Source organism: Indicator indicator, chromosome Z (genome assembly GCF_027791375.1).
Source record: "Indicator indicator isolate 239-I01 chromosome Z, UM_Iind_1.1, whole genome shotgun sequence".
Classification (NCBI taxonomy): domain Eukaryota; kingdom Metazoa; phylum Chordata; class Aves; order Piciformes; family Indicatoridae; genus Indicator; species Indicator indicator.
In genome coordinates this window covers 21076808-21104653 of record NC_072053.1, presented here as the reverse complement: position 1 = coordinate 21104653, position 27846 = coordinate 21076808, and positions in this window count along the sequence as shown.

Below are 27846 nucleotides of genomic sequence, written 5' to 3'. Positions count from 1 at the left end.
ACTATTACAAAGACCTGCATCTCCAACTGGATCAGATGTTACCCAGGATTTACGAACTTGAGCTCAATCACTTGCAGTTAGTGTATTTATTCCCAGCAATCCTGACTCTGTTGTATCTGTCACTTTAATAAATTAAATCTAACTATTATTTTCACTTTCTCAGCTTGTTTCAGTTCAAGTCCTTACTGAGGCACTGGAAAAGAGACAAATGTTAATCTTGCCAGTTTCAGTAAGGGCCCTGAAGCTCTGAGACAGGCAGGTGTCTGGATCTTACCCACAATACAACAGAGTCCAGAACTTAAACCAGCCCTCCAGATGCCTCACTACTGACAAACAGAGCAGAAGAACCTCCTTTTTTGGACCCTCTGGCAACGCTGCTCTTAATGAAGCAGAGGATGCCATTTGCCCGTATTTGCCACAAGGAATACTACACACTCATGATCAACTCTATCCACTAAGACCCCCAATCATTTTCACAGAACTACACAGAACCACATAATGCATCAGATTTAAAGGGACCCTGAAAGGTCATCATGTCCAACTTCTCTGTAGGGACATCTCCAACTAGATCTGCCAACTTGCTTCTCTGCTAGTTGTCCCTCAGACTGTACTGGGATTATTCAATCCCAGATGCAGAAATTGGCACCTCCCTCTGTTGAGCTGACATGTTTTTGTCTGCCCAGTTCTCCAGCACATTGAGGTTCCTGATGAAGAACAGCAAACTGATTTGGTGTATCACCTACTCCTTTGCATTTTGCCTGCACAGTGGCTTAGAGTGCAATGTGTCCCATCATCCAGATCATTAACAAAGATCCTAAACAGTACTAGCCCCAGTATCAACATCTGGAGTAAATCACTGATGTCTGCCCTCCAGCTGTCCTTTATGCCACTGTTCAGAACGCTTTCACCTCAGCAGTTCAGGTAGTTTTTGATTCCCCTCATTGTCCACTTACACAGTCTGCACTTCTTGGATTTGTCTACCAAGGATGTTATGGACACAGTATTGAAAGCCTTAGTAAAGCAAAAAATTAGCATGCCCTCATGCACACTGCTAGTCATGTCACCACAGAAGGTAACTGGGTCCGTTTCATGAATCTATGTTGAGTACTCATGAGTGCCTTCCTAGCCTCGTTTGGAAGCAGTTTGGAGGTTTAGTTGCTGCATCAGCTTCTAAAGGATCAAGGTTGGGATGACTCACCTTTAATTTTCCAAATTCCCCCCTCTGCCCTCACTGAAGATACGGGTTTTATTTGCTTTCTTTCAGCTCTCTAGTGCTTCCCATGATCACCGTGATCTGTCAAAGATTATTGACAATAGTGTCACATGAAAGTGACCAGCTTCCTCAGTCCCCATGGAGGTATCCAGTTAGGTTCCACAGACTTGTGGATATCCAGTTTGTTTAAATGTTTCCTAGCATGATCCTCCTCCACAGAGGGTAAATCTTTGCGCTTCAGACTTTCCCATCTTCCTCAGTACCTGGGATTTGTTAAGATGAAAGCAAAGAAAGCATTGAATACTTTACCCTTGTTCATGTTCTGTGTCATTAGGTCCCTATTCCAATTCAGCAGTGGATCCTCATTTTAATTAGCCTTCCTTTCGCTGCTGATGGACCTTAGAAGATCTTCTTATTGGCCATCACATTTTCACAGCACACTGCTCCAGATGGAGCATGCCTTCTTTAACCCCATCCCTGAAAGCTTGGACAGTCCTGCATGCTCCTGGGTCACTTGTCCCTGCTTACAGTTAATATCACTTTTACATTTGAGTTTTGTCGGAGTTCATGGTTCTCCATGCAGATCTCCTGCTAACTTTGCTTGACTTCCTTCATGTTAGGATGGGCTATTTTTGAGCTGGAAGAAGGTGATCCCTGAAAAACAAAACATCTTTCCAGGGTCCTTCCTTTCTCCAGAGCAGTGTCCTAAGAGACTGCTCCAAGCACATCCCCAAACAGGCCAAAATCTGCTCTTCTGAAGTCCATGGTTATGATCCTGCTATTTGCCTTGCTCCCTACTCTCAGGATCCTAAACTCCACCATCTTATATTGCTGCAGACAAGGCTGCCCTAACCTGTATCCCCTACCAGTTCTTCCTTACCTGCAAGGATGAAGACCAGCATAGCATCTCCCTTGTCACCCAGTCAGTGTAAGTCATTGCCAATAAACTTTGGAAGCCACCTGAATTACTTGTGCCATACTATGGCACCCCTCCAGCAGATACCACAGTAGTTTAAGTCCTCTGTGAAGACCAGGTCTGTGAGGGCCATGGCCTGCAATTATGAGGATTCTTCCAGTTACTTAAATAAGGCCTTAGCTGGTACTTCTTCCTTTTTAAATCCAAAAATTTTGTAAATGTGAGAAGTCCTACTACAGACAGTGCTTTTGAGCTTATAACATAAAACATATTTCAAATTATATCTAGAGTGACCTGTAAGAGATTTTTATAATAGAAATTGGTGATGATGAATTCTACGAACAATATAGAACAAATAAATACACTTAATCTTTAGATAACAGCAGTGCTGTAACAGAAATATTAGGAAACCAAAACCATCTAGAGATACAGAAGAATTGAGTATCAGATGACAGATGACTAACTGAATGTCACACCATCCTTACAGTCTTGATAAAAATCAAGAAAACTTCCCAGTTTGTAGCATATTTTATTGTCAAATACAGTAATCTATCTAAAATACAGGTGGCATTCATCTGACAGTTCTGAAAGGACTGAATGTCAAGGAACAAAGTGACAAATGCAAATGACCAAGAAGAGTCTCCCCACGAATGCATAGTGGTCAAACCCACGTAACTCTTTCGAAAGGCACTGAATGCATAGTGATTTTGAAACCACCAGGTTTATACCACCCATATCTGAAAAAGTAGTTTAAATTCCCATTGAAACACAAACCTAATAAATATACAACTGTGATACTCAGAAATCAAACTCTAGAAAAACTCATGAAGATTCCACATAAATTACATACAACTGATTTTTAATGATTTCTAGAACAATTTGTAAGATACTTTGTAACTGAGATTGGTGACCCAACAGAACAAATGAAGATGACCAGGTACAAAGAAACCCTGAAGAATAAAGGATTAGAGCTTAGCATAGACACTTACCAGGAACTTAGCAATACTTTCAAAGGAATTATCAAAATCTTTTATCTACTTCATTCATTATTACGTATCTTCCCAAACCCAGAAAACTAATTAGAATGAGCACTGGAGATCAATACAAAAGAATAGGAAAAAGCTGTACATTTACTAGTACCACCAAGAAAACATGTATTTCATAGAATTACCTGGTTGAAAAAGACCTTAAGATAATACCTAAGCATCTCATCCAAAGGTCTTTTAGGCCTCCAGGGATGGTGACTCCACTACCTCTCTAGGCAGCCTCTTCCAGTGCTCAATGAACCTTTGGATGAAGAAAATTTTCCTAATATCTAATCTAAGCCCCCTCTGGTGCAACTCGAGGCCATTTTCTGTCATCCTATCACATGTAACCTGGGAGCAGAGGCCAGCCCCCACCTCACTACAACCTCCTTTCAGGTAGCTGTAGAGAGCAATGTGATCTCCCTTCAGACTCCAGCTCCCACAGCTGCTCCTCAAAAAATCTGTGCTCCAGACCCCTCACCACCCTCGCTGCTCTTCTCTGGACATGCTCTAGCATCTCAATGCCCTTCTAGTAGTAAGGCAGCCAAAAATAAACACAGTATTCAAGGTGCATCCTCACTAGCGTAAAGTACCGGAGTAGGATCATTTCCCTGGTCTTTCTGGCTGCACTATTCATGATGCAAGCTAGGATGCTGTTGGCATTCTTAGCCAGCTCTGCACACTGCTGGCTCATGTTCAGTCAGCTGCCAACCAGATCCCTCTCTGTCAAGCAACCTTCAAGCCACTTGTCCCCGAGCCTGTAGCAATGGGGAGGGGTTTGTGACCGAAATGCAGGACCTGTTACTTGGCCTTTTTGAGTATCATATGGTTGGGCTCAGCCAATATAAATTTATAATGCGTGTCTACAAAAGTTTCTAGTCCATAGTTTGTCTTAGTAAACTATATGATGCTCCGTTTCCTTATCTAAAATATGGCTTTCTCTTAGGAAACAAAATTTTACAAAGCAAAGAAAGACAAATCATTATAACCATGAGAAAAAATTGAATGTATACAAAGAGGCTGTCAGTAGATAAGCCTTTGCAGAGGTAACCATTTTGATAAAAAGTGAAATGCAGCTGGGAATCACAATACGCTTATTCCATAACAAATTACATGGTCAATTAAAAGCATTAAAGGTTAACAGTGGTGCTTTAATTTATTATTAAATTAGAAAACCAAATGTTACACATTTCTGAAGTAAAGGAATCAAGAATGAAAATGTCCTATAGTTGCATTTAAACATGCAGGTTTTTAGAGTTTTTTCACATAACTCAAGAATTATCAGATCATAAATTCATGATTAAATGAAATGTACTACAAAAAGATTTTTTAAATTTGAAGAATAAATACATGCTAAAATGTTCTACCCTCAGAACATACATTTACTCACACATTCTGAAAAATAGTGATGAAAATTTCTCAATAGTCAGCTACAACAGTTTTCGCTTTCAGTCAACTGATACATGAACTACAAAAGGCCAACACAGACCTACTGGTCCACAGAAGTTTTGGTATAGCTATTGGAACTACTAACCACCAAACACAGGACCTTCCATAGATGTCTAGAGAGAAAAGTTGGAAATCTTATAAATTGCAGCACCCTCCCCCTGTGAGTATACCTTGTCATCCATCACCTTTCTGTCATTTTATACATGCATTCTTAACTGTTTAATATCTTGCTCTAATTTTGTTTTGCAGTTGAAATGGCTGTCTGACAGACAGCGAGGAAATTTTCCCATTAATATAACAGGAAAAAGAAGTGGCAAGGAAAAATGTACAAGAACTTCAGAACTTAGTTTAAATATATAGAGAGAGAGATAACAGGATACAGGAGCAAGAGAGGCAGGACCATAAGATTTCTCAGACATATTTGCTTTTGGAAATATATAAGTGGTATAAGTTTGTATTCTCCAGTAGTTGATACATAGCTACAATGACCCAGTTTAAATGCTGCTCTAGAATGTTATTGTATGGGTAAGGCCTTTCTCCTTTCCATCAGTTACCCTGTGCTGGAAAAAGGACACAAAGAAGACAATTTGTTTCCTCTTAAATGTTTGTTGAAGTTTCTTGCTTAACACTATAATCCTGAAGTTTCTTCAAAGTACACAGTATTTTTAAAATGTAAACTTTATACAGCTGTGCTTTCTAGAAAGCATCATGGTACCTTATTTTATAAACAGCAGTTCTTGCTAATTCACTGTCCATGTTTTAGAAGTTGTCTCCATGAGGCTTAAGTGAATGAACATACATTGTATACCTCCAAGCAAGTAAAATAATTTATCTTTCAAATAAAGTACCTCGGCTTCTAAAACAGTAATTACAAAATGTCTTCTCTTTTCTCCATCAAAATAAGGCAGGGTTTTGTTTGGGCTTGAGGGTGTGGGGGGTTTGTTTGGTTTGTTGGCGTTTATTTGAAATAAGATCTCTCTGGTGTCTTCCTCTGAAGCCAGTGATTCATCTGCTGTGCTGAGATTCCTTCTTTTAAAACTTCACACTGAAGATTCATTTATTTGAGAAATTTATTACTCACTTTGCAAGAAAAACATCATCATCTGTTCCTGCAACCTGAAACTCTGTGTACCAAGTCCTGATGAAATTATCATATGATACATGTATTGCATAAGATTTTATTTCACATAGAAAATCAGTAAGAAAGAAAAAGCCAGGAAGGACAGACTGGTTATACGGTAGAGAGGTATCAAATCCTACAAGTCTCAGTCTCACTCAGTAACAGAAACTACTATTCTGTGTCCTCTTATGTACTTCTCTCTTACAAGTATACTCCTCCCTAATAAATTTCTGTTATTGAAATACCCTCAACCCTGGAGTGAAAGGAAAAAGAAGAAAAAAACCAAAACACAACCAAAGACAACAAAACACAGTCCATAATACCCTCTGTATGTTAATGCTATCAAACCGAAATTAAGAGACAAATTAATATATGGAACACGGGAGTGAGAGTTTTATATGGCTTCTACTTATGGAGACATGCATTGTATCACTGTAAGTATTGCAGGAGCTAAACACAATGACCTGGGTGGTCCCCACCAACCCCACATCATTCTAATTTTTTGGGCAAATTACAGGAAATGAAAGATATTTTTCCTTGACCATCAAACCACAATACACTGTCATTTTGCAACCGAACAACTAAAGGTAACTTTTAAGACTTTCCTTCTCCTTCACCACTGCTGAGGTACCATAAACTTCAAACGTGAAATTTACTTGTCTACCATATAATAAGGATTTTCCAAACATCCATGAAGGATAGAGAAAGGATCATGAATGATGACAGCACTCTTGCAGGACTATGCAATGCAAAAGGCTGTGGGGAACATTGCTGTACCAGTGACTAGGGTATATTCATATCCTGTAGTGATTTGGTGTACACTACAGCACATTAGTAATAAATTTGGCATTACTATCTTGCATGCTGATAATGAATGAAAATCATATTCACACTTCCCCACCAAAACCAAAAGCTTTTTGACCTTTCATTCTAAAGAACGGAATACAAAACTGAACAAATATAGATGTAATAAACCAAATACTAATGTGTTTGCAGGTATAGATGTTGAGCGTTTTAGACATTCTCTCCCTTCTAGCACAGGGTAACTTTGATGGAAAGGAGAAAGGCCTTATCCATAAAATAACATTCTAGAGCAGCATTTAAACCAGTCCATTGTAACTGTGTATTAGCTACTGGAGAATACAAACTTATACCAACACCTTGAGTTTTTACTTACATATATTTTCCACAGTTGAAAGGGTTTAACTTTGCAGAACGAGAAATGGAAAAAAAAAAATAAAAAGACTCAATTCCTTCCTAGCGACATGAAAGTAACAATTATCCCACTATCACCTGGATAGAGGTTTACATGCCTAACCTCCAACGAAAGGGTTAGGTATCTTACCTAAATTGCAAAAAAGTTTTGTTTCTTTAGTGGATTAAGAAGGAAAAAAAAATCTAAACTAAACCTAAAAATCTAAACTGTTAGAATATATATTTTTAACTATCAAAACAATTCCATCGCAGAAAAAGAGTGTGAACAGCATCTAAAGAACTTCTCTGCAACTAAATGACTGTTTCTTAAGAAATGCTTGAAAGACACTTTCAAAAATTAAGAGATGAGCTTCTGCCTTTTAAACCAGCATGTAAAAAAGAGTCTCAAATTGCTTGCATCCATGTCAAAGAAGACGGGGGGTTCCACCATTGATTTCAGAAATAGAAAAGGGTCTCAGAAGGTAGTGATTGAAAAGTGCACATCCAGTATGGATGCTCATTTTATTTTTTTTTCCTTTAGCTTCAGAAATTAATAGGAAGGAAGTACCATAATTTCAATGTTCTTCTCTGAAAGGTGTTAAAACTCTTTGTTGGATAAACATGAGAATAAACACTAAGTGTAGGCTACAACAAAACACTTATTATCTAAACTATATTCAACTGAAGCTTTCCTCTGGCCAACATGTACAGAGGAAAACCAAGAAGCTTTTTTTCCCCAAAGTCCCCTACCATGTCATCAGAACCAGTATTGCACAATAGGTCCATGTAAGCCTATTAAAAAAAATGTTTGTACACACGTTCAAGTAGTATAATACCCTCCTGCAGATATCCTTCCTTGCTTGTGCCTGTACTACATACCACAGCTCTTCAAAATATCAGCATGAGATCCAGTGCAAATATTCACATATGTATTCTACCATGCTGATTCAGAAAGCTTGCTGACTGCAAATGATTTTTTTAAAGTAAGACTTTATGCAAAGAGGCAACTGCAGTATGTATTACGCAGGAAAGAAATTGCTCTCCTACACAAAGTCTAAGGTGTCTTTCAAACACACACGGCAAGTTCACACAGTTTCCTTTCATGTTAAAGAATAACACCACAATTACTGGACATAATCCAGAGGCACTCAGGATCAGTATGCTTCCTTTATGCAGGGAAGCAACAATGCAAACTTCATCAAGACAGTGAAGCCACATATGAAAACAACATACAGTGAGCAAAAAAACTCTCTACAAAGGCTTGTTGTAAAGAGGAGAGGGGGAGGAATGTGTAAAGCAAAAAAAAAAAAAAAAGACATCAAATAGGCTATTTTCAAATTTAATATCCCTATTTACTCCACTTAAGATTTTGGTTTAAATAGAGTACACATGTGGACAGTGAACTATTTCAATTTCTTAAGTGTTTACCAAAAGCTAATCAGTAATTTGAAAAGACAGAGGTAACAGTAACCTTTTAAAGATCATTTAAAACAAACAAATCATAAATCTGATAGAATATTTTCCCCTCAATAAGCTGCAATTTGATGAAAAAAATTATCACAAATCATTTAGAATATAATCTTGCTTACTTTAACAGAACATTGGCTACACAGGCAAATAAAATCAAAGATCAAAAATGCTGTAGAAAAAGGCAATGACCTCTGCAACTTGCATGAGATGTCAGGATTCAACACAGAAAAGATGAAAGAAAACCAGAAAATACTGTGAAACAAGTGCAAAATTCTAATACCAAAAATACTAGTAAAGATAATGAATCTCATTGAAGTGTTTTACTAATGACACTGACTCAGTTGTTAATAATAGGCCTTTCAAAAAAGATCTCTTAGAACTTATTTAACTTTACAAATTAACATACAAAATTATTTTGTCTCATGCTTCATTCATGTCAACTGTTATGTAATCTATACATACACACACACATATACACATAAAATATATATACACACACAGACACACACACAATTTTTAACTCCAGATAAGGGCAACTTCTCCAGTAATTCTTGTTGGACATACAAGGCTTTTAAAGTTTCAGGGTATTATTATGCTTCTGAACACTGAAACACAATTAATAACAAACATAGACAAGCATGATCTCAGTGTGATTTTTTCAGAGATGTAAAACCATTTATCTGAACTTCTTTGCATAACTAAAAGCTTGTATTTGAAAAACTAAAAAGGATGACAGTAGTTCCTTGTTCTTTTTATCATCTATTAGAGTTCAATTTCCCACAAAAGCAACAATCAATTCTGTAACTCACATGATAAAGAATGTCTTACTTGTAAGAGGGAAATTGTTTGTGATGGTTGACTTCTAGTAAGCTTCATTCTATCTTTCAGGTATCAATATCTACAGATCAACAAAACATAACATTCTTCCATCTTCTGAAAAGGTAATTCCCAGGAATCTTGCTTTAATAAATGCTGTCCTAAAACCAACAGAATTGTCTTCTTTTCCGGGCATGGGTAAAGTCATCAGACACAGTTTAAATTGGGAAATTCAGATAACCACTTAAGACAAATAGAGAAAAATCTCTGTGTATTAAGTAGTCAAGATTTTTCTAAAAAGAAACTAAGCATGATCTTCTGACACTTTTTTACACACTTCCAGCTGGTGTCAATTGGAGTCCTATCTTAGAAAGACAAATACTGACCCTTGCAAAACTGAAGCACATGATAGTTCTGTGGTTGTACAGTTTTGGCTTTGTTTGGTCTTTCTAAATCTAGCTATTAAGTAATTCAAGATTCAGTTTTAAATGTCAGCTACAGTTTCTGGATGCAAAGAACTACACTGCCAATTACTGAACTGCTGCTTTGTATTACCTGTACAGATGTGCTACCATTTTCATTTTTCTGTGGACACAATGGAATATTTTACAAATTACTCTGTATTTTTAACATTGCTGAGCCATACTCTGCATAATTTACAAGAAACTACAGAACTGGCCAGCAACTAGCAGAGACTTACAACATCATAGTTTTTCTATCAGATTACTGAGGACTAAACAATAACGCAGCCAAATGTTTAGACGCTGTAATACTGATTTTATCATTTATCTCTTTTAGCTCCTGCAGTTGTTCCAGCAGCTTCAAAATGTCTGTCTTTCAGCTCAGTGTAAGTTAATGGACTAACTTCTGTTTCCATGCAAAATCTCTCTCAAAAAAAGACTCAGTCAATCATTACCCTGAGAATGTTCAGTTTGCACATAGTTCTTTTAAAAATATTTTAGTAAGTTTTAACAAATGTGAAATAAACCAGTAATGTAACATTTTGAAACAGTAACATATTTAACATTTAAAAACAGTAATTCAAGTAAACTAGATGTAATCTGTTGGGGAATGGCTCGAATCTAGGGGACACGGTTCTATGGAACAACTGTTTGAGCAAAATGTGTAGGCCGTACTCCATCTTGTTGCTTACTGCTCACAGATAGCTTTTAGGCTGATGTGTTGCAGTTGTGTTACCGAACTACAGGATGTGCCAAGGTTACTATGGCCTTGTGGTTGTCCTTGCAGCTGTGTTTAACAGGATGAAAACAAGTACCTAATGAGAGAGAAGTTTGTGGAACTGCACATAGAATTAATTGCAAGTAGGCGTGACATTATAATCCAGCTTTTTACCTTAAACCAATTAAATGATGACACTTGTGTATATTCAATTAAGATGTACCAATAGAATTATGCCACCTGTGCCTATTTAGCCAAAGATGCTATATAAGCTGTGCTTTTGAACAATAAAGTTGAGACTTGCTTATCAATCATATTGATTGTGTGGGTCTTCCCTCGCCACCCTCGCCGTGGGTTCTCCCTGACAAGTTCCTAACAAGCAAGCTCCCCAACAGTAATCTCCTCACCATCTAAACTTGTAAGTGGTACATGCAAATCGCATAGCGTGATGGATGATGACAGACTATAATTCTAATTTAAAATTTCATTTAAAAAATGAAAGTGGCCTTTTGTTTGCTTACTATTTTAAAACCATAATGCATAAGCTATGTATTTTACACATCACCAAGTTCACACTAATGCTAACTCACACAGTTCTAGTTGCCTAATCAAAGTCAAAGCCATGGAAAGTACTTGCAGCTCAAGGTTTTAGACACTGGGAGGAATTTATGGTGGGGAAAAAGAAAAAAAAAAGACTAAACTTGCTTACTTTGACTATGAAGTTGAAAGTAATTGTAAAAAGAAGTCTTCAGTGGGTATTCCCAATATAAAAATTTATCAAAGTTATACATATAACCGAAACAGTTTAGAGTATCAGTAAGACATACAGCCTATACAAATTAATGTGACCAAGAATCATTTTTCTAAAACCAAATGTTAACATTGTTGGAATTTTAATACTCTACAATAGATGAAGGAGGATTTCAAGAATACAGTGCAGCATTATCATTCCGGAAAGGAAACACAATGCTGCATTTCCAATTCTACTTTACACAGTAGCTAAACCACATTTAAACCACAGATACTACAGACTAATGACAATTATCTACCAATGATTCTTCAGATTTTGGATGTGACAGGAGTCCCTTTTGGAGGATCCACTTTTTTTTTTTTTTTTTTTTTTGAGTCCTCTGCTCTTCCTTACTGTACTTCATTTCACATACAACATTCCCAAGTTTGCCACAAATTTCACTCTTGCTCCAGCTGATGAGAAGCAACTTCAGCATTATGAGAACCTGAAGTACTTGATTTTTGCAACAAACACTACACACAGTGTAGGAGAGAAAGACAAGAAAGTCAAGGCAGTCTACCTTATAAACTACCCTTTGCTAGCAGTGAAAATAAATAGTAGTCACTTCCACAGATGTATCTCACTGAAAAACTGAATGCAAAACCCAAACACAAAAATCAGGTTATCAAGTTGAACAGAACTCTGTATGCTAAAATGTAGCCAGAAAATGGAAACGAGTATCTTCAAAATTTGGGTCAGAAATATTTCTCCACTATAAACTCAATTTTATCACAGACAACAAATAATTTTTTGGGTTTTAGAAAGACAGCATATAAGAATTGTAAAAGTTTATTTCAACTTTGTGATGGTTTTAAGATTGTCTTTTTAATTTTTCTTCACAAAATTCAAGCAGAAAAAGGAATGTAAATAAATCAGTCATCAGCAAAACTCATTCACTTTTCAACAGTCCAATCTGGCCTGTGAGAAAGCAGAATGGAGAGTGGCGTCTGACAGTTGATTTCTGTGCCTTGAATGAAGTAACTCCACCCATGGGTGCAGCTGTGCCAGACATGATGGAACTCCAATATGAGCTGGAATCCAAGCAGGCCAAATGGTATGCTACCATAGACATTGCTAATGCTTTCTTCTCTATTCCCATAGCAGAGGAATGCAGGCCTCAGTTTGCTTTCACCTGGAGAGGCATTCAGTACACATTTAATCATTTGCCCCAGAGGTGGATTCACAGTTCAACCATCTGTCATGCAGTGATCCATGATGCTTTGGAGAAAGGTGGAGCTCCAGAACACATTCAGTTCATCAATGACATCATCGTCTGGGGTGAGACTGCTGAAGAAGTCTTTGAGAAAGGTTACAAAATCATTGACATTCTATTGCAAGCTGGTTTTGCTATCAAGCGAGACAAGGTGAAAGGACCTGCCAGAGAAATCCAGTTTCTGGGAGTGCGGTGGCAAGATGGTCACCGTCACATCCCAATGGATGTGATAAACAGAGTCTCCACCATGGCAAATCCCATCAATAAGAAAGAAACTCTGCGTTTCTTAGGCATAGTGGGATTTTGGAGACTGCACGTTCCTGGATACAGTCAGATTGTGAAACCTCTCTATGATGTGACTCGAAAGAGAAACAGTTTCCAACGGGGTCCTGAGCAACAAGCAGCCTTTGACCAGATAAAGCGAGAAGCAGTCCAAGTGATGGGGCTGGGGCCTGTCCGAACTGGTCCAGACATTAAGAACATTCTGTACATGGCTGCAAGTGACAATGGTCCAACCTGGTGCTTATGGCAAAGAGCTCCAGGAGAAACATGAGGATACCCTCTTGGTTTCTGGGGTCGTGGCTACAGAGGCTCAGAAGCAAGCTACACCCCAACAGAGAAAGAGATTTAACTGCTTATGAAGAAGTAAAAGCTGCTTCTGAAGTAATTAGAACTGAGTCACAGCTTCTTCTAGCTCTTAGATTGCCAGTTCTGAATTGGATGTTCAAAGGCAAAGGTTCTTCACCACATCATGCAACAGATGCTACCTGGTCTAAGTGGATGGTTCTGACAACACAGAGAGCTCGAATGGGAAATCTCAAAAGGCCTGGTTTGGTGGAGGTGATCACAAACTGGCCAGAAGGCACAAGCTAGAGGCAAAACCTCCAGAGGAGAGAGTAACTCGTGCTGAGGAAGCTCCTCCTTACAGTGAGCTGTCTGATGATGAAAAGAGATATGCTTTGTTCACAGATGGTTCCTGTCGTCTTGTTGGGAACAAGCGGAGATGGAAGTCTGCAGTGTGGAGTCCAACGCGCAGAGTTGCAAAAGTGAGAGATGGAGAAGGAGAATCCAGTCAATTTGCAGAGGTACAAGCTGTCCAGCTAGCTCTTAATGTAGCTGAATGTGAGAGATGGCCAAAGTTTTATCTCTACACTGACTCATGGATGGTAACTACATCTGGAAGGAAACAGCTGCTGTTTGCTGTTTTGTCCTGTGATTCAAACCTTTTGAGTCATCTACATCTGAGACAGCCGGAATGGAGTATAAACTTTATTCATTCATCGTTGTAGATATTGTTTTGAATTTAGATTGTTTTAGATTAGATGAATAGTCGTAGCAGCCAATGGAATTGTTTAGAAGGGGTGGGTTGTGATAGTTTTAAGAGTGCCTTTTTAATCTTTCTTCACAAAGTTCAAGCAGAGAAAGTAAAGGAGTGTAAATAAATTACTGTCAGGTGTAAGAAGGCAAAATAATGATTATTTTAAACACTTCATTAGAGAGAGAGAAATGTTTAAGAATCTCTATTCAAAACAAGGTTGGGGAAATTGGGCAGTCTGGGACTCGGCTTGCTTGCTCGGTTTTCTGTCTGGCTGCTGCTTTTCTGGTTAAAGATAACACACTGACCTTGGCAAGCTAAGCCTAACAGCCTCTCGGCTTCTTGACTCTGCCTTCTGCCAGGGGAGTCTGGGGGGGATTCCTTCTGGTTGGGGGGAGGCCCCTTGGGGGAAGCAAAGGGGGCTTGGTTGTGCTTTTCTGTTGATTGTATATGTTTGTAAATGTTGTGAATAGTGTATATTTGTACATATTCATTGCATTCCATCATAGATTGTAGATTTGCTTGTAAATACATCTTTCATCTGCTTCTAGACTGAGCTAGCTTGGTTATTGTCAGTGTGGGGTGATTTCAGCTCTCACACTGTTACAAACTTTCAGGTTAGGAAAGTGAAGACTTCTTTGAAATTTTGTTTGTTTTAGGTGTAGCTCTTGGAAACAAGGTAGCCTAAAATTGCAAGGTTTCTCCTCTCAGAGTGGTGTCTCAGCACTGCCAGAACAGATTAAAGCAATATACGTTTAAACCTGTAATCTGAGAATTCTGGTATGCTTCATCAAAGTACAAATATTTTTCCAGGGATGGAAAGAAGGCATCACCATCATAAGCTCTAAACATGACCCATAAACTTCTCTGTTTCTCTCCCTTTCTCTAGACAGACAGACAGAAAGGACAAAACAAACTGTTCTACCTGAAGTAAACTAAGAACTTATTGCCACATTCACACTCTTTAATCCTTATCTATTGGGTTATAGATATACAATATATAGACACACAACATCCTTCTCCCAGTTCAGTGCTATGTGGATGCCAGACAGTGCTGTGAAGTATGACTGACTTTATTCTGAGATAACATGGCATGCAAGGACCTATTAGAACTCATATCACATTCAACTAAGCCAGCCTTCATGAAGCCTTCAATAACAAATAGTCTTAAAACTCAAAACATACACTCCTCTTCTATATACAGCTGATATTGGCAGAGAAGATTCAGAATTTAGTACAACTGTGCTTCCTTCTGTAAGGAATCAAGCTAAGGAATCACACGGCACTCATTATCATTTAAATAACTGCCTTTCTGTAACTGCGAAACTCAACTTTTCCTTCCAAAGTAGTTTCAAGTAATTTCCAACTAATTGAAGAAAATCATGATAGAATTAATTAGTACTCTGAATGTTTGCATGCCTTTTCTACTGCCAAGGACAGAAATAGTGCATTGAATTGTTGACTACTAGTGGTTCAGAACGACAAAGTAATAATACCTGAAACTTCCATTATTAATACCATGTAAATAATAATGACACAAGCAAGTATCATGATGTCATTCACTGCATTTACTAAGTTCTTGGGGCAGAGGAATTGAAAAAGTGTCTTCTCCTCTTCAGCTGAGAAGCCCTGATTTTGCTGGGGAAAGAATGGAAGGCCTTTGCCATTGTTACAGGGCTACAGTCCAAGATGATGATAAACCCCTTGTGTTCTCTGATTACCACAGAATACAGATCTATCTATAAAACCCAACCGATTCTTTAGGTACCAGCATTTGGACTGAAATCATGGCAAAAGAATGGGGATTCCAAATTGAGCATGATTTTGACCTAGACAAATTCACTTTTTGGTGCCCCAGTTTTTCTTCAAATTTGAACAGAAAAGGAATGCTACATCTGCTCAGGGCTTTAGGCACTTCTACCACAAGATATACCAATACAACACAGAACTTCTCAGCCTGCCTCATCCTTTCCACATATCTTTCTAAAACCTATCAAATGTGGTCATTTGCATAGGCATTCACAAACAAATGCCCCTCCAAAAAGTCATGAACACAGAGGAAAGCACAAAATGCATTTAGAAAGTGATCTTTCCAGAACAGGGTCTTAATTACATTTTTGTGAATCACACAGCATAATGCGATCCTCACCTCTCAAACAGCTCTTACAGCAGTATGACTATAAATTTACATCTCTGTTTATTGTATTTTTTCAAAGAAAAAGCCACATGCAAAGCAAATAGGTTTCTTTTTTTCAAGTGCCCACCTACAATCGCAGCCACAAATGAGGTTCGTTCTTTCAAACATACCACTTCTTTAGGTTCTGCATTATACATGCACAAATCCTTCAACGAAAACAGTTCAATGATATAAATGTTTGCTTCACTTCCACCGTAAGATGGAAACTGTAATCCTATTAGTACCAATAGTTTTACATATGAATATTAAGTTCCAGCTGAGCAAAATGGTGGGGCCTACACTTTCTAGTAGCAGCAATTACTCTGTGACCCCAGAAGAAAAACAAAACAAAACAAATGAACAGAAACTTTAGCTATCGATGTAAAAATATAATGCTGGAATACAGTTAAAAAGGCCATTTGTATAAAGTAGCTATAAAGCTCTTTTTCAAAGAGAAATACAGTCTAAAACTACCAGGAGCTGAAGGTGTACCAGCAATTCCATGCCACTGGATGCGGCTAAATGTAACAGTCCTGTAATGCAATTTTCATGTTCTTGTAACATTTCCAATTTACGGATTTTATCTTTTCACATTAAATACATTAGATACTACTAACCATTTTACCACACTACTTAAGAAGTAAGAACTTCCTCGATCATTAAGTCCAGACCCCTATTTATATCACATCATGTATTTCAAGCTTTTCATCAGTTTCTCTTCCTTAACTAGTCAAACATTTTACCTTCCAATAAGAATGATGAAGGAATCTCATTCTTTCATTGAGCTTTATATCAATTTCTCTACTGGAATTATTCAGAATCAGTCTATATTCCATTTTTCTCGCATTGTCTTTGCCTGTAGCTTCTCTCCTTTCTAGATGTGAACCCTTCCAGAATATTTAGGGAGCTCATTTGTACCCTCCATCAGCAACCTCCTAAAGATGGAGCTGTAGAACCCAAGCAGTTTGCATTGGATTTGACAAATCTAACAGCAGAATCATTCTTTCCACAAAAAGCACAAAACAAGAGAGAAGAAAAGCTTGGGAATTTTGCATGAATAGGTGAAATATTAAGAGTACCACTCAATAAACACTTTAAGCTAGTTGGACAGGAGTCTGATGGTGGTGAGGGAGAGTCAGGGGTGAAATTAGCAGCCCAACTGAAGTGCATGCATGCAGTGTGGGTAACAAACAAGAGGAGCTGGAAGTCTTGGTGCAGCAGGAAAACTCTGATCATCACAGAAACATGGTGGGGATCACTCATGACTGGAGCCCTGTAATTGATGGCTACAGGCTCGTCAAGAGAGACAGGTGAGGAAGAAGAGGAGGAGGAGTGGCCCTGTACATTAAGGAGGCTCTAGACACCATGGAACTAGAGATTAAGTACAACTGGGTTGAGTGCCTGTGGGTGAGAATTAGAGAAAAGGCCAAGAAGGCTGACATCCTGGTTGGAGTCTGCTATAGACCAAACAACCAGGATGAAGAGGTTGATGTATTATTCTATAAGCAGCTGGAGGCTGTCTCGAGATCACCAGACCTTGTCCTTGTGGATGACTGGAAGCTTGCCAATGTGATACCCATCCACAAGAAGGGACAGGTACACTCTGTGCTGGGTTAAGAACTGGCTGAAGGGCCAAGCCCAGAGAGTGGTGGTGAAAGGTACCACTTCCAGCTGGCAGCCAGTCACTAGTGGTGTCCCCCAGGGATCAGTGTTGAGTCTAATCCTGTTCAATATCTTTACTGATGATCTGGATTGGGATGAGGGGATTGAGTCCATCATCAGTAAATTTGCAGGTGACACCAAGTTGGGAGCAGGTGTTGCTCTCTTAGTGGGTAGGAGGGGCAGAAGGACCTTGACAGGCTGGACAGATGAGCAGAGTCCAAGGGCATGAGATTTAACTCATCTAAGTGCCAGGTTCTATGCACGGGCCACAACAACCCCATGCAGTGCTACGAGCTGGGGACAGAGTGGCTGGAGAGCAGCCAGGCAGAAAGGGACCTGGGGGTACTGGTTGACAGCCAGCTGAACATGAGCCAGCAGTGTGCCCAGGTGGCCAAGAAGGCCAATGGCATCCTGGCCTGGATCAGGAATAGTGTGGCCAGCAAGACTAGGGAAGTCATTCTGCCCCTATACTCAACACTGATGAGGCCACACCTTGAGTACTGTGTCCAGTTGTGGGCTCCTCAATTCAAGAGATATGTTGAGTTGCTCAAACATGTCCAGAGAAGGTCAACAAAGCTGGTAAGTGGTCTGGAGCACAAGTCCTATGAGGAATAGCTTGGAGAGCTGGGGTTGTTTAGCCTGGAGAAGAGGAAGCTCAAGGGAGACCTTATTGTTGTCTACAACTACCTGAAGGGTGGTGACTAACCAGGTGGGGGTTGGTCTCTTCTCCCATGCAACCAGCATCAGAATAAGAGGACACAATCTCAAGCTGTGCAAGGGGAAGTTTAGGCATGATCTTAGAAAGAAGTTCTTTACAGAAAGCGTGATTGCCCATTGGAATGGGCTGCCCAGGGAGGTGGTGGGGTCAGCGTCCCTACAGGTGTTTAAGAAAAGACTGGATGAGGCATTTAGTACCATGGTTTGGTGGATTAGATAGGGTTGGGTGACCAGTTGGACTTGATGATCTTGGAGGTCCCTTCCAACCGGGCTGATTCCGTGATTCTGTGACATGAACCAGCTATAGCACAGAAGCCATATAAACAATTTAGTTCAGAATGCAGCACTCTAATCACACTGAGAGTCTTCTCTTGCAAAGTAAGTTTTCATATAAATTTTCCCAGTCTTACTATCCTGTACATTTGATTGCATCCAATTATTTTTTTTTTTACCTGAGCACAAAGGAACTATGGACCAATGCAATCTCAGTGCACATACTCTGATACTTTAGCATCTCTACACAGACATACCTCTCCTGACATATTAAAAAGTTGCCTCTTGTAATAATATTGCATCAGTGTGAGCTGAAATTCCCCCTCCCCCCAGATGCACACAGATCTTATGCTTTCTCCATCCTATCCAGCTGCAAAGCTGCCTGATTATGGCAGAAATTCTAGTACTGAATCTGTAAATGTATCAACATTTGGCACTAAAATTTCAGTCTATTTCTGCAGCAATCAAGGTTATTAAATTTTTCCTGACAGGTATTCCCACTCTTCTTTGTATTGAGAATAGCTAGCAACTTTAAATCCACACGTGAACATAACTTTTTAACAAAATTAACAATTTTAAACAGCTTGTAGATCCACCACAGAATCACAGAATGGGTTGGGTTGGAAGGTCATCTAGTCCAACTCTCCCTGCAGTGAGCAGGGCACCTTCAGATACTGCATTTGCTATTAACAATTTTTAATGTTAACTGCTTCACAATAAAAGTACATTCTTTCTTACACTTACCAGTAGCTGAAAGAATGAAATATGTTCTTTAAAAAAGATCACTGACTTAAAGCTATAGAAGTTCTATCTACAAAAATATCCATGCAGAGGAACTGCAGACAAATAAAAATACTAGGAAGAAACTGGACTTGAATTGTAATTGCTTTGAGTAACACACTGTCGGAAACAATACTACCCAAGGCAGTTCACTAGAACTACTCTGCAATCATTTAAATACAGAATTTCACAAACTGGATATGTAAATGCAGTATGTCAGATACAGAAATTTGAAAACAGATTTTAAAAGTTACCTTTTTAGATGAACATATTAATCTAGCTGAAATTAAGTTCATCAAATTCATGACAGATACTATGTAACTCATACAGGAGAAAAATTTACAAGTATTATATTGAAACAAACCTTTATATTCATGCATGGATTATATCAAGTATGTCAACCAAGTAAGATTGAACTGGCCCAGTATTTTAAAAATGCTTTTCCTCAGCATCTCCTGTTGCAACAAGTATAAAGTGATTCTAAATGGAAGCTGTCATAAAGTCAGATGTATTTACCCTTGGATGGACTTCTGGACTAACCCTCTACTCAAAGTAGCAGCAACTTCCAAGTTATGTCAGGCTATCAAGGGCCTTCCCAGACAAGTTCTTAATACTTCCAAGGATGGAGATTCATTGTGATTATTTTTTCCTGTTATATTCAATCAGTATTTCCCTTATTGCAATGGGAACTGTTGCTTTTTCTGTTGTGCACCTCAGAGGAGTTTGTCTTGTCTTCTGCACAAGTACTCATCAGCTTTCTCTTCTTTAGGGCAAACAAATGTAGTTACCTCAGATCCTCCTGCTGCTTTTCATGCCTCAGCCCCACAAACATCTCAGCAGCCCTGTCACACTCACTCCAGTTTATCAGTATTTTTTTTTCAACTGATCATGCCATTTGCATTCTGGTCTCAGATTGATTTTGTCTTCAAGGTCCATAGCATAATTCATTGTTACAACTGTCTTCAGCGCATTCAAAGTCCCCCTTTTCCTCTTCCATCTTTAATCAGATTCCATCTCTACCTTGTAACATTACAGTTGAAAGAACTCGCACCAGTTTTTTCCCTCTTGATTTTATGTATCACTTACACATTTTGTCTCAAACCATACTTCATTCCACCTACTCCAGCTTCCTCTACCATTTGCCCCTTTCCCATTAACAGTTCGGTCTGTATACAAAATACATTTCCTAGATTCACTACAAGTCCTTTGAATTATCCACACTTGAATTCTCTTTTAAACAATATTATTCCTGAAAAGCATGGAACGCTTGATGATCATCATACACAAGGTACAATTTGTATACCCTGTTTATATAAACTTGTAAACAGAACTTTATTTACCTACTTTATGTACTCGCAAACTGTCCTAGTTTCCTGAAACCGAAAGGTTACTGAAGCTTTGGGCTTAGAAGGCAGTCACATAGCTGAGGTAATGAGCTACTCTTTCATCACTTTTGAAAACTGCGTATTTCTGGAATGGATTTTATTAATTTTCTTGATGAATCACTGAGTTTTAATTTAGTTCAGTACAGGAACTGTAGTTATCAATATTTCCTCCATATATTGTCAATATTCTAGCTTAGAGCTCTTCTGCAGGCTACTGTGTATCAGCCGAGCTATGGTAACTGCTGTTACTTCCTGCAATTTTGAAACTGACATACAGTAAACATGCTAAATGTGCCTCTGTCAATATATAAGAGCACTGCATCACATTCCGACAATGGAAGTTGAACCTTAGAAAACACACGCTTTATACATCAGGAAGCTTTTCATTTCATTTACTTTTGCATTAACATAGTTGTTTCATCAAATTGTGTTTCACATTATGAGTTTGGATTAAAAACATCAAAGGAGGAGTCTGAATCACCCAATTGTTATTAATGTATTTTAAATTCAGACCATTCACAATATAAATGAATTTAAATGGATTACAGTATTGTGTACACTAAAAAAAAAGGAGCAAGAAGTAGCATCATCAGTTGACAAGAGTTAGTCCCATGACTTTCTCTAAATTAACACATCAGGACAGGGAAAGTGAATAAAAATAAACATACAAAATAACTAATGCAGGACAACCTGAGAATCAGAGATGCTGAAAGCAGCAGCAGTGAAAGTGCTGATACAACGTGCAGGATAAAGTTCCATGTACCAGCTAAACTGTTTCAGTGGCTTACTGCCACTGAAAGCTCTCACAGCACTGTCTCCAATTCATTATTCATGTTGATGAGAAAGAACAATAGAGTACATAAACAGGAGGGTAAGAATCATATGACCTAATCTTATCGTGAAAGAGAGTACTCAAGAAGAAATATATATTTTAAATTTCTAATGCAATTAAGAGCTGGATTAAGAAACAGGAGAAAGGCACCAATCACTTCTTTATTTTCCTTTGCGTCCTTCTGTGCATTTTCAGTGACTAAAGCAAATCCAAATATGCCTCCTTTCCTACTCCTGTTTCTCCCAGCAACTCATTAAAAATGCTACTCTGAAAAAAAACTTCCTCAAATTCAATTATTTTCATAGAACCAGTCAGGGTTGGAAGGGACCACAAGGATCATCTAGTTCCAACTCCCTGCCATGGGCAGGGACACCTCACACTACATCAGGCTGGCAAGAGACTCATCCAGCCTGGCTGCAAACACCTCCAGGGATGGGGCCCCAACCACCACCCTGGACAACCCAGTCCAGGCTCTCACCACTCTCATGGGGAAGAACTTCTTCCTCACGTCCAGCCTGAATCTCCCCACTTCCAGCTTTATTCCATTCCCCCTAGTCCTATCACTACCTGATAGCCTAAAAAGTCCCTCCCCAGCTTTCTTGTAGGCCCCCTTCAGATACTGGAAAGCCACAATAAGGTCACCTCAGAGCCTTCTTTTCTCCAGACTGAACAGCCCCAACTCTTTCAGTCTCTCCTCATAGGAGAGGTGCTCCAGCCCTCTGATCATCCTGGTGGCCCTTCTCTGGACACATTCCAGCATGTCCATATCCCTCTTGTAATAGGGGCTCCAGAACTGGATGCAGTACTCCAGGTGGGGTCTCACCAGAGCAGAGTAGAGGGGGAGAATCACCTCCCTTGACCTGCTGGCCACACTTCTGATGCAGCCCAGGATCTGGTTGGCTTTCTGGGCTGCAAGTGCACATTGACAGCTCATGTTGAGCTTCTCATCCACTAGCACCCCCAAGTCCCTCTCCTCAGGGCTGCTTTCCAGCCAGTTAGTGCCCAGCCTGTACTGGTGCTTGGGATTGCCTCAATTTTATGTATTACTGGTATTTTTTGCTCTCAGTTCTATTCATTAGCCAAGCTTCCTTCCACACTGTCCCCAGTGCTTCACACAAAGATCAAGAGAAACTACTGCTACAGAAATACCAAGAAAAACTAGGATTTGTCCTGCACCTTTTGCCTCCTCAGGAGAGGAGATCAACACTGTGGTGTACAAATACAAGCAACTAGCAGAAACAGTGCTGAGAAAGTGATGTCATGTCTAAGAGCACAGATGAAAAGAAAATAATTCAGTCTACAACTATTTTCAAAATCTTAGAAGCACAGATGCATAGAATGGCTTGGGTAGGAAAGAACCTTAATCATCTAATTCCAAGCCCCTTACCATGGGCAACCTGTTCCAGTGCCTCACCACCTGCACAGTAAAGAATTTCTTCCTAATATTTAATCTTAATTCACCCTTTTCAGAGTAACACTCCTACCCTTCATACTATCACTACACTCCCTGATAAAGAGTCCTCCCTCATCTTTCCTGTAGGCCCCCTTTAAGAACTGGAGAGTGGCTATAAGATATCACCAGAGCCTTCTCTTCTCCAGGCTGAATAACCCCAATACATTTCAGCTTGTCAACAGGAGGGGTGTTTTAGTCCTCTGATAATTTTTGTGGCCCTCCTATGGAATCATTCCAAGAGGTCCACATTTCCTTCTGCTGAGGACTCCAGAGCAGGGTGCCTTGGAGTAGCCCAGGTGAGATCTCACCAGAGCAGAACAGAGGAGCAGAATCATCTCTCTCAACCTGGTCATGCTTCTTTTCATATTGCCCAGGATACGGCTGGCATTCTGGGTTGCATATGAACACATGTTGCTGACTCATGTCTAGCTTTTCATCTACCAGTACCCTCAAGTCTTTCTTGACAAGGCTGCTCTCAATCCCTTCATCCTTCAGCCTGTATTAATACCAGGGACTGCCCTGACCCAGGTGACTTGTGGAGCTCCATGAGGTTTGTGTGGGCCCACTTCTCAAGCCTTTCTTGAACATTATATGGTAATAATTCAAACCTAGCATATTTACCTGACACCATATATATATGTGTGTGTGTGTATGTGCGTGAGGAAAGCTATAAATTTAAACAAAAGTGAAGGAAGGTCATGGGAACTTAAACATCAATGATGAAAAAAACACTCTAATGAAAAGCCTCTCACCTCCAAGTACTAGAGAGATTATCTGGTAATCTAATGCAAGTAATTGTTTGTTTCTTCTATTGCTACCATGTTATGTTAACAATAGTTCATCTATGGGGAAATTTGTCATTTTTAAACACTCACATCCCAGTGTTCAGTCCACTGTCAAACACCCTACAGGGTCCCACACACCTGACAAAAATCTTCAATTATTCTATTACAATCTTCTGGTAGGATAATTATGTATGTATCAGTACTTGAAAAATCAAGTCCAGGAACAATGCAAAATTAGCTGGATTTAAAATAACTCCATATACTATATCCACATCAAAGTAAAGACATGCAATGACTGTAATGTCTATTTTTCAAATAGTACTAGTTAATTGAAGAATCTCTCTCATACTGCTCTGCAGAATCCATGAAACTTTACCTTATGCTGTTCTGCAGCACATTACCATAAAAACACTAGCAAGCTCTGGCCTTCTCTAGTATTACAGTGGAGAAAAACACCTAAGATTTAAGCAATTTTCCAGTAAGGTTGACTAGGAAGTGAACAAAATCATCAACATTTCTATTTTTATACTGTACAAGAATTATCTGTGGTGGTCTCTGGAGAATTAAATTCAAACTCCACTTGATGTTTCACTTGCCAACAAAAATCTAGCAGGTCACTTGAAGGAAGAATAGACTCACTGAAAACAACTCACAGACAGCTGAGGTCTGAAACACATGTATTTATGTAAATAGTTTATCCATTATGTATCCTTGTGCAGAAAGCACTCATATTCCATACTTTGAATTTAATCCTTACTGTCCACTGAAAATGGCTCACGCTGTACAGGTTCCTATCTCAGATATTAAGGGCAAGCTCCTCTCCAACTTGAATTCTACTCAGTGAACAACCTTACCTCCAGCTCCAAAATATGCATACATGTCTTCAAAGCAGTAAAAGCTTCTGAGTGAAGCTTCAGAAATATTTTGATACATGTTAATAATATCAGGTAATTCTCTTCAAAAAGCTTAATGACCCAAGACAATTCATGATTCACAAATAACAGCACCAATAAATGCTAGAAAACAAGCAGCACTTCATGAAAAGGCAAGAAGAGCATGGGCAGTATTTCTCAGAAATATTTATGGGTCCCCCAGGCTTGTTCCCTGGCCCTTCAAGGAGCAGAAAATTGTCTGACTTTTATGAAGTTTTTAATGAGTTTTATGAATCTGAGTTTAATATGAGTTTTGACCATGCAGACAAATATGCATGATCAATGTAAGATGTGGTGAACAGGAAGCAACTTGTCTATTAAACTGTAGGTAATTACTTCCACCCTTTTCTTAATTCTGTGAACATGGAATTAGGCTTCTGCAAAGACATCATCCTTGTGCTTCTCTCCATCATTTTAGAAGCAAACATCACAAAATTAATACATACGACCAAATTTACTGAGAAGATGCACTTTGAAACCATGTCAGAAGTTCTGGATTTTGGTTTTATTGCTCTTCTTCCCCTTGATTACAAAGTGATATTGTTGAATACAACATGAGCAATCTGAAAACTAATTAAATATGAAACAAACCCTGGAGCTGGAAGTCAGGCTGTCCACTGAACAGAGCACAGAGGAAAGCTAAAGAAAATAGTTGGCCTCAGTTTGATGTAATTGCTATGCCTTGTGCCAATGTAGGCATTTGTGATATTTCTGTTGTACTGTGAAGAAGACAAACCATAAGGAAAAGAGAGGTTGCTTTTAAGAAAGGGTGATCACCACTGTACCACTGGTTATTTCCTCACTCTATCATGGGAGAAGCATATTTCAGCCTTCTTTAGAGGATGGAAGTATTAACTGAGAAACTCAGGTCACTGGAAATTTTGCAATGCTTATGCAAGAATAGGGTTTCTGCAATTCCTTGGTCACATGAGAATCTCACAGGAGTAAGCCTGATTTTAAAACCACATATAGTAGAAATCAGAGAAGTTAAAAAAATTTGCTCTAGAGCACACTGCTCTAAGAATTGCTTCCAGTATTTTTCTGTTACTAAACACACTTCAAATTTTTAACACTATTAAATATCAAAATGCAGTATTTTCACTATTTTTTCTTTCTTGAACAGTAATAATCATAGGCCATGTCAGCTTTTAGACTATTAACAATCAGATACAGCTCCACTTGCAACAGATTTCAATTAAGAACAGATTCCAAATACTAACACAAAGGAAAACACCCTTCTTATCCTAAAGCTTTTAATTTGTTGGGTGTTTTGGGGATTTTTTCCAGTTAATTCTTAAGCCTGTAACACTTGCTTGTGGTTTTAACACCTTTGGAAAGCAATTTCACTGCCTAGAAAGTTTTCCCTCACTTTTACCAGTTTCAGCCTGTGTTTTCCAATACCTGGTGCTTCTGAAAAGTTATGAGGAGGTGACCTAACACTGCTGTTCCTGCTAACCCCTCACAATAAAGTGCTGTTCAGAGTAACCCATCAGAGTTCAAGTCTCGTTTCAGGGTACAGCGGGAAGCTGCCTCTTTTGTTTTCTGCTTCAACCACCAACCTTTTTGGAGATCAAGGTATAATTTGTCTAGGGTAGGTAACCTTATACAAGAATTCAGTGAGACCTACACTAAGCAAACAGCAAACCTGAAGTTAAATTCAAAATATATGGTTAAGGCAGAACTTCACCAACAGAATATAGGAACACATTCTTTAAGAACAATTATTTGTATGACATTTCTCCAAATGAGTTTCTTTCTAGTGGGAACCTTAAAAAAATAGTAATGATAATAATTATTATTATTAATAAATAGGCTAATTATCACAACTTCTGCCACAATGTGACCAAGATTTGTCAAGCAGTAGGCATAAAAGACATTTCTTAATAATTTAGTATCAGTCATCCATTTTCAAGAGCTATAAGGCACAAGCTGTGTTATGATATGCAACTAGCACCCACCCTGCTGATAATATGCTGCAAAAGTTTAAGCTGCAAAGCTTTGAGTTTTACCTTTTGTAGTAATATCACCTTTCTACATGATGTTACCATGTTTTACCCACTTGTTCTTCAAGCTAAGAACTTGAAAAGCTATGATACTAGACAAGTAACTTGAAGTACAGAGGTCTGGTCTCATAGTACCTATTTCAGTGGCTTAATACATTCAGCTGGATAGAAAAAAATTATGAGGAAAAAAACAAGTTATTTTCAACATAGTGAGATATGTTGTCCACCTTTTCAGAAAACAGAACAAAAGGTAACTAGCCAGCAGTGGCCAGCAAATCAAGAGAGGTGATTATGCCATTTTGCTCTGGTGAGAACCCACCTAGAGTACTGTATCCATCTCGGGAGCCCTCAACACAGGAAGGACATGCATGTGATGGAGTGGGTAGAGAGGCTGGAACACCTCTGCTGCAAAGAAAGGCTGAGGGAGCTAAAACTGTGCAGCCCAGAGAACAGAAACCTCTGCAGGGACCTAATAACCACGCTTCCAGTACCTGAAGGGGGCCTACGAGAAGGATGGAGAGAAGCTGTTTACAAAGGCCTGTAGCGATAGGATGAGAGGCAACGGCTTCAAACTAGAGAAGAGTAGATTTAGATTGGATGTTAGGAACAAGTTCTTTACCATGAAGGCAGTGGAACAGGTTGCCAAGGGAGGTTGTTGAGGCCCCATCCATGGAAATACTCAAAGTGAGGCTCGACAGGGCTCTGGGGAATCTGATCTAGTTGAAGATGCTCCTGCTTACCGCAGAGGGGGTTGGATTAGATGACTTTCAAAGGTCCCTTCCAACCCTGACTATTCTATGATAATACTCAAAAGAAAATATTATGAAAGACTGTTTTTCAGGAATCAGGATCTTAAAAGTCACAGCTTGGCTGCCTGTTGGGTACTTTTTCTATTCAGTACTGTCATGGTAGGGCCAAACAGGCTCAACACAAAACCCAGACAGACCCTGATGTGTCTAGACATGGTCCCCCTCTCCTCCCTCCTTCCTGCAGAAAGTCAGGGTAACGAGGGAAAATGAACAAAGGGGACAGGACCATGCTTGCCTGTTAAACAAGTTTGCTTCTGGGGTAAGAGCACTTGTACTGGCCACTGTTTCTCCCTGACCAGGCCTATGTTTCTGCCTTTTATTGCCACAACCTGGCAGAAC